The sequence below is a fragment of the Marmota marmota genome, unplaced genomic scaffold (genome assembly GCF_001458135.2).
Source record: "Marmota marmota marmota unplaced genomic scaffold, marMar, whole genome shotgun sequence".
Classification (NCBI taxonomy): Eukaryota; Metazoa; Chordata; class Mammalia; order Rodentia; family Sciuridae; genus Marmota; species Marmota marmota.
The window spans coordinates 67,442,645-67,451,344 of NW_026000174.1; positions in this window are offsets into that span (position 1 = coordinate 67,442,645).

Below are 8,700 nucleotides of genomic sequence, written 5' to 3' on the forward strand. Positions count from 1 at the left end.
TAGGCCTGTGGAGAGGCAGCACATCATGGTGGGAGCGTGTGGCAGAGTAAAACTTCTCACCTCATGGCAGGAAGCAACATAGGGAGAGAGGAAGGAGGAGTGTCTCACAACCTCCTTTGAGGATCTGCTCCCAGTGACCTATGGACCTCCCACCAGACCCCGCTGCTTAAAGGTTCCACCACCACCCAGGTGCTGCCCTGGGGACCAAGCCTCCAACACACGGGCTTACGGGAGACATTTCTCCAAACCAGAGCAAAGGGCCAAGTTGGAAGAGAACCTGGTTGTGAGGAAAGACCCCAGTTTAGGTCAGGGAAGATGCTGAGATGCTTCCCCTTCTAAAGAGGTACCAAGAAAGCAGGTGGACCCCCACCTCCAGCCTCAGAGGGAAGGTGTGGGCTAGAGACAAAGCCCAGAGCCACCCATGTAGGGGGAACCCTTGAAGCAGCGATGTGGCTAAGGCTGCCTCAACTCATCGCGGGTCCTCTGTGACTCCCAACGCAATTGTATAATTGTGCACCTGATGTATGGTCTCATTCTGTATTCAAGTCATCAGGTAAGTACTTTCAACTCGACTCTATTTCTAAAGATCATTTTATCTCTGAAAGTACGGCAAGAAGTCACCCAGCCATGAAGAACATAGCTCAGGAGGAGCTCCTGTCCAGGAAACCCCGAGACCTGACTGTATCAGGCACCCACCGCTGCATATAACAAGTGACTCCAAAGTTTAGCAGCCGAAAACAACAGACATGGGGCTGGGGTGCAGCTCCGTGGCAGGGCACTCGCTTGGTGTGCACGAGGTCCTGGGTCCCTTCCCCAGCAGGGCAGGACAGCAAGCATGTATCGTCTCACGGCTCCTGTGGACCAGGGTCCAGGAGCGGCTCAGCTGGGTGTTCTGGTTCAAGGTCTCTCAAGTGGCGGCAGCCAGGGCATCGTCTGGGAGGAAGGATCCTGGTCCAAGGTGGCTCACTCGATGGCTGTTGACAGGAGACCACGTTCCTCTCCATGTGGACCTACCTGCCCCTGGAACTCTGGAGCGTCTTCATGACGGGGCGCTGACTTCTCTCAGAGTGAGGGATCCCGGAGAAAGTCTGAAGCTACAAAGGCTTGTATGTGCCAATTTCAGATGTCACCCATGGTCACTTGCACCAAATTCTAGTCACTAAAAATGAGTCACTAAGACCAGCTCATGTGTAAGGGAAAGGAGTTAGGCTCTGCTTTTTTTTTTTTTAGTTGTCAATGGACCTTTATTTTTTTAATATATTCATTCATATGCCGTGCTGTGAATCGAACCCAGTGCCTCACACATGCAAGGCAAGCGCTCTGCCACTGAGCCACAACCCCAACCCTGTTTTATTTATTTATTTATTTTTTAATTTTCTTGCAGTACTGGGGTTTGAACCCCATGCAGAGCAAGCACTCTACCACCCAGCAACATCCACAGCCCTTTTATTTTATTTGTTGGATTGAACCAATTAGCCACTGAGCCACATCCTTAGCCCTTTTTATTTTTTCTTTTGAGACGGGGTTACTTAGTTAACTAAGTTACTTAGGGCCTTGCTAAGTTGCTGAGGCCGACTTTGAACACCCAATCCTCCTGTCTCAGCCTCCTGAGCCACTGGGATTACAGGCGTGCACCACCACGCTCTGCTCCTTTTATTTTATTTTATTATTTTTTTTTAATATTTTTATTTTTCGGCGGACACAACATCTTTGTTTGTATGTGGTGCTGAGGATCGAACCCGGGCCGCACGCATGCCAGGCGAGCGCGCTACCATTTGAGCCACATCCCCAGCCCCTTTTATTTTATTTTGATACTGGGTCTTGCTAAATTGCCCAGGCTGTCCTTGAACATGCAATCCTCCTGCCTCAGTCTCCCGAGTGACTAGGATTATAGGCACGTGCCATCACACCTGGCTAAGATTCTTCTTTTTTTCTCTTTTTGCTGTACTGGAGATTGAAACCTGGGCCTCAGGTGTGCTAGGCAGGTGCTCTACCTCCAGGCCTTAGGCCCTTCTTCGAGAGAGAGAGAGAGAGAGAGAGAGAGAGAATTTTTTTTAATATTTATTTTTCAGTTTTCGGCAGACACAACATCTTTGTTTGTATGTGGTGCTGAGGCTCGAACCCGGGCCGCACGCATGCGCTTGAGCCACATCCCCAGCCCTTTAGGCTCTTCTTTTGAAGGAAAGACCATCAAAGACTCTGGGGACATATTTTAACCTACTACACTCAAATTACATATTCAAACTCTTTGACATGACACAGCTTCCACCTCTAGGTTTCTCGGTGGCCTTCTGCATTCTGGGGAAGTGGACGTTTTCCACCGACTTCCCTGACTTGGTCACAACACCTGCTATTAAGCCTGGCATTTCATTCTGTGTTTGTGTGTGTGTGTGTGTGTGTGCGGAGCTGGGGATGGAACCCCGGGCCTCCTGCGTTCTGGGCCAGCGCCCCACCACTACCACACCCCCAACCACTGGGCATCTCTTGGGAAGGCCACCAGATCAGTCTTCCATAACTAAAAATCACATAACTTGTAATATACTTTAAGGGTGGCAAAATCGCCTCCATTCTCTCGAGGTCCCTGCTGAGCATGAGAATTAAGTGACACAGTCAGGCTAACAGAAGCAAAGCTCACAGATCTCTTGGATAGGACTTCTGTGGCCTAGCAGCCTTCATAAGGAAACGGAGGCCCAAAGACTCTAGTCAAAGGCTACATGGAGAGGCTGAAAGATGTTTCCTAAAGGTCTGCCCAGAATCTCTCCATGCCAACCCCTTGCCCTTCATGACAAGATGTTCAGGAAGGACAGCTCGCCCGGGCAGCTGGGTCTCTGGCCTGTGAGCTCAGGGGTGGTCCGCGGGCTTGGCATGCGGGAAGCCCCCTGCTCCGCCCAACGCTGCAGAAAAGAGGAAGAAAAGAAAGAAATGCCATGAAGGTCAGAATGATCTCATATCTGCTGTTTTTAAAAATCTCACTCCCACTCTCCAGAGCCTTAATTTCAGATATCAAGACGGTGGGGAATAGGGGAGGGAAGGACGGCGGCTGAGAACCACCCTGGAGCCGGCAGACCCGCCCTGAGCCGTGCTACACTGCCGCCACCTGGTGGCAAGACGCCTGCAGCGCAGAGCGGTGCCTCCCGGTAACAGCGTCAAAAATATAGATTTTTTTTTGTTTGTGTTTGAAACAGGGTTTGGCTATGTCTGGCCTTAAACTCTGAATTCCCTGCTTTAGACTCTCAAGGAGCTGGGTGTACTTAAAAATGATTAAAATTTTGGCGGGGGTACTGCGGATTGAATCCTGAGCTACATCCCAGGCCTTTTTATTTTGAGGCAGGATCTAGCTAAATTGCCCAGGGTGACCTCCAAGTTGTGATTGTCCTGCCTCTGCACCCGCTCCCAAACTGAGGATGATGACTCTTATATTACCTTTTTTTTTTGGTATCAGGGATTGAACTCAGGGGTGCTTAATCACTGAGCGACATCCCCATTTTTTTTTCCAATACTTTGTCTAGATACAGGGTCTCACTGAATTGCTTAGAGCCTTACTAAGTTTATGAGGCTGGCTTTGAATTCACCATCCTCCTGCCTCAGCCTCCTGAGCTGCTGGGGTTAAAGGTGTGCACCACCACGCCTGGTTTGTATTAACTTCTGTACTCCAATGGAAATAAGTAAACAGGGCGCCCTGGCGCACGCCTGTGATCCCAGTGGCTTGGGAGGCTGAGGCAGGAGGAGTTCAAAGCCAACCTCAGCAAAGGCAAGGCAATAAGCAACTCAGTGAGACCCTGTCTCTAAATAAAATACAAAATAGGGCTGGGGATGCGGCTCAGTGGTTGAGTGCCCCTGAGTTCAATTCCCAGTATTAAAACAAATAAGCAAAAAAAGGTAAAACAAAAGTGTGAGTCTAAAATAAATCCCCCCTTGCCTGACTTCAGATATACTGTTGCTTACCTTGGGATTTTGTGGCAGCACCCTCAAAATTCACCTTAAAGCTCAATGTTCAAAGTGTCCCTGTCCTATCTCTGAACTTCCCTCCAAGCATTTTACAATTTCCCTTTGGCATTTTTGGTGTGTGTAATTATATGCTGTTATATACTATGTGTAATGTTAGTTATATCTTCTATTATATAAAGTGTCCTATGTTACTACTTTACATACTTCTTTGCAGTTTCCAAGCATATAAACTCTCACCTCCTGTTCTAATGTCCACTATAAGTGCCTGGCTGCTCCTGCTGGGCCAGGACACACGTGGCCTTCCCACCCCGTGTGCCTACAGTAGTGGCAGTGTATGATAGGACCCTGGCATTGACCCCTTCTGTTATGCACACTACAAAGGCAAGGTCCATGAGGTCCCCATGTGCAATCAAAGTCCAGGAAATTGGAAACAGGACCTGCTTGTAAATCTTATTGAGATTTGCTCTTGGGGAGTTCCCCACAGTAGTTTCTGTAAGCCCACTCAGCTCCACTACCAAATAACTGGTCCATGGTATACTTTACTTGCCAGCTGTGTGATCTCCAGGAAATGACTGAAACTCTCTGAGGTTATGGAATGCCCATCTGTAAAGTGGGATGAATGATGTCTTTTTTCATAGGAATATGGTAAAAAGCAGATGACAATATGTAGTAAAAGCATTATAAATTGCAAACCACTATGCAAATCTCATAGTCTATTGAATTGGGGAGTGGGGATTGCAATTAAAACATGGGTGGGGGGGCTGTGGCTGTGGCTCAGCGGTAGAGAGATCACCTAGCAAGTGCAAGGAGCTGGGTTCGATCCTCAGCACCACATAAAAATAAACAAATAAAATAAAGGTATTGTGCCCAACTATAACTAAAAAATATTAAAAAAAAAAAAAAAGCATGGGTGGGGGTGGGGGTGGTAGAGCTTTCCTGTAATCCCAGTGGCTCAGGAGGCCGAGGAAGGAGAATCACAAGTTCAAAGCTAGCCTCAGCAATTTAGCAAGGCCTTGTCTCAAAGTAAAATTTTTAAAAATTACTGGGGATGTGGCTCAGGGGTAAAGCGCCCCTGGGTTCAATCCTCAGTACCAAAAACCAAAAACCAAAAAAACATGTGTTTGTGGATGGGGACCTGGACTAGACTGTGCCATGCTGTTTAGTGGAGAACTCGTGGCTATGTAACAGCCTGCTCTGGGCTTCCATGTTCACACGTGGAAACAGGAAACTATCAGTAATGCACGGATTGCTGCTATGGTTACATGACATAGTAAGGTCAAAGGCTGTCCCAGGCAGGGGCACAGTGCATGGCATCAGAGCCGAGAGCTCTCTCCCAATGCAGACTAATTCAGAAGCCTACCTGGGAGTTGGGGTGGCCGTTCTCCAACCAGCACTTTGACCTGGTGCTGCCCTTCCCCCAGAGTGGCAGGCTGGGTTTCCACCCAGGCACTTTGGTTCAGGTAGAAGAGCAGCAGCCTCTGAATGATTCCCTGACAAACTACTCCTGCAGGCTGACGAGCCACGCTAGCAAATGACGCAACCTCTCCCGACCCCTTCAGGGGAACAGGGTTATTCACAGTTTAGCAGGAATTATGTTAATAATATAGGATCTCACATTAAAGAAAAATAATGAGCATTTACCTAGAACCATACTGCTTACAAGACACAGCTACACAATCCTTTTTACAATAAGGACTCCATGGACACAGTCGACCCTTTCAAAGCGGCAACTCAGCCATGTTTAGGGAATTCACAGTGTTGCGTAACATCCCTGCTGTCAGATTCCAGGATGTTTCCATCACTGGAGATCAGAACCCCAACCCACATCAGCAGGCACTCCCCATTCCTCTCCCCCACCCCTGCAACCTCAATCCAATTTCTGTCCTTATGGATTTGCATTTAACGTAAATGGAATTCTTCAAGAGGTGGCCTTTGTGTGTGGCTTCTTTCACTTGCATACTGTTTTCAAAGTTTCTCTACACGGTAGCATGTGTCCGCGATGGAATAAGATCCCATTGTGTGGCTATGCCGCACTTATTTATCCATTCATCACTTGATGGATATTTGGGTTATTTCCACCCTTTGGCTATTATGAATAGCACTGCCGTGAGCCTTCTTGGAGAGCGCTTTGTGCTTTCAGTTCTCTTGGGTTTACACTTAGCAGTGGAATCACTGGGCAGATAGTAACTCTGTGTTCTCTTGAGGAACCACCTGACTGTTTTCCCCACGCGGCTACCCTGTTCTGCATCCCCATCAGCAGGTTCCAGGGTCCCGATTTCTCCACCTGTTATAGCACTTACAATGGTGCATGTTTCTATGACAGCCCCCCAGGACATGTCAAGTGATATGATTGCATTTCCCTAAAACAGATGACATTGAGCATCTTTTCATGTGCTCATTGGCCACATGCATACCTCTGTTAGATATAAGGAGGTGTCCCAAGCACTAAAACACTCAGGAGGGAGTGGGCAAGGCAGATGTACTTCTGCAGAAGGGTGCACTCCCAAAGGGTATTGAGCTGGGCGGGCAGTCTACTAACATTTGCCCCTAACGAGGTACTGCCCCTCGCTCCTTTTGGAAGAGCTCCAGGGTACAATCTACTGATTAGCTAAAATTTTAAAATTAGGGCGGGCAAAAGGGAAGGGCTACAGTTGAATTCAATTAAGGCTGAAGACTAGATTTTGAAAATGAACCCCGAGACTTTCTCTGTCGCACACCTTCTTTGGACAAGTGTCTATTTTGATTCTCTGACCTTTTTTTTTTTTTTTTTTTTTTTTTAATTAGAATGTCTTTTTGTTGTTGAGTGAAAGGAGCTCTTTATTTATTCTGGCTACTGGACTCTTCTGAGACACATGCTTTGTAAATATTCCTCCCATTCTGTGGATTATCTTTTCACTTTGTGTCCTCTGGTGCATAACAGTTTTTAATATATGATGTTTTAAAATAAAATAGTTTTCATTGTAAAAGTGACACATTTTATTACAGTCACAAGGGCAGAAAACTGTTCCCTTGTGATGTTGGGCACAACTCAGACGCCATTTCTAAGAAGCTTCCTGAGTAAAACTGCTAGAAGAAAACAAGCAAAACTTCATCATGCTTTTTTTTGGGGGGGTACTAGGATTGAATTCAGGGGTGCTAACCACTGAGCAAAATCCCCAGACTTTTTTATATTTAATTTAGAGACAGGGTATCACTAAGTTGCTAAGTTGCTTAGGGCCTCACTAAGTTGCTGAGGCTGGCTTTGAACTCCCAATCCTCCTGCCTCAGCCTCTGGAGCCACTGGGATTACAGGTGGGCACCACTGTGCCGAGTCCCATCATGCATTCTTGTTGTAGATGCCCTGTGGAAGGAACCGCTGAGCTAGAGCCGCTCCTCATCGTGCACTCTAAACACAAACCAGCAGCCAGCATCACACCAAAAGAGGCCAGGCTGAAGCCACTGCCCTCAAAGAGGAAGGTGGCATGGACACTCATCCTGATTCATCATTCCCACCGATGATGTCACAATTTGGTTCAATGCACTGAGGCAGGAAATAAATCGACTAGCATCAATATTTAAATAGAAGGGGGAATATCTTTATTTGTAAACATTATTATGATCTGGAGAATCTGAGAGGCTCCAAAACCATAAATAAGAGGATTTGGTAGAAATGTCTGGTTGTAAGAAACATGACTGAAATGAATGGCTTTTCTTTAAACTGGCAGTTACCCAACAGGGGACAGTATGGGGTGTGGGGATATGTTCCATTCATAAAAGTAACCAAAATGTTAAATCAACAAATTAAACAAAACAGGATCTATATGGAAAAGTCTGTAAAGTTGTATTGCCAGACAAAAGCACAGGTCTGGAAAACAGAAGATACACCAGGGTCCTGTTTGCAATGCTTATAGCTTAAAAGTATCCACTCTTCCCAAGTGCATTAAGATTGTAAGTACTTCCTCTCAGAATGAGGTGAGATGGACTATGTAAAATGATTGTTTCTTTTTTGCCTTACTGGGGATCAAGCCCAGGGCCTATCTACCTCCAGCACCCCCCCCCCTTTTTTTTTTTTTTTGAGACAGGATATCCTTAAGTTGCCAAGGCTGGCCTTGAACTTGCCATCCTCCTACCTCGGCCTCCTGAGTAGCTGGGATTACAGGTGTGTGCCACTGGGCTTGACTGCAGTGTCTTTTAAAAGTTCCTATGAAGCTACTCGGGGCAAATACTGCTAAATGCTTATATTTCTTCCTCACTAACATCTGTATATTAATAGGGCTAGCAATGTCTCCCCAACATTACTTTATAACTTATGGACTTATTCCAGCCTCCCTTAAAGATAGGACTTTGTGGCTAAAATCTGAGCAACTGTTGTTGGAAAGGACTTCCAGAAAGACGTCTTCAAGAAGCGATAAATAGCCAGGTGGAGTGGTGCACACCCATGATCCCAGCAGCTGGGGAGGCTGAAAGTTCAAAGCCAGGGCTGGGGCTGCAGCTCAAAGGTAAAGCGCTTACCTTGCACGCACGTGTGAGGCATGGGTTCGATCCTCAGCACCACGTAAAAATAAATAAAGGTATTGTGTCCCATCCACAACAACAAAAAAATGTTAAAAAAAAAAAAGTCAGGGCTGAGGCTGTGGCTCAGCAGTAATGCACTTGCCCCGCATGTATGAGGCACTGGGTTCGATTCTTGGTACCACATATAAATAAATAAAATAAAGAGTTATCAACAAATATATATATATTATATATATATGAATATATATATATATATAT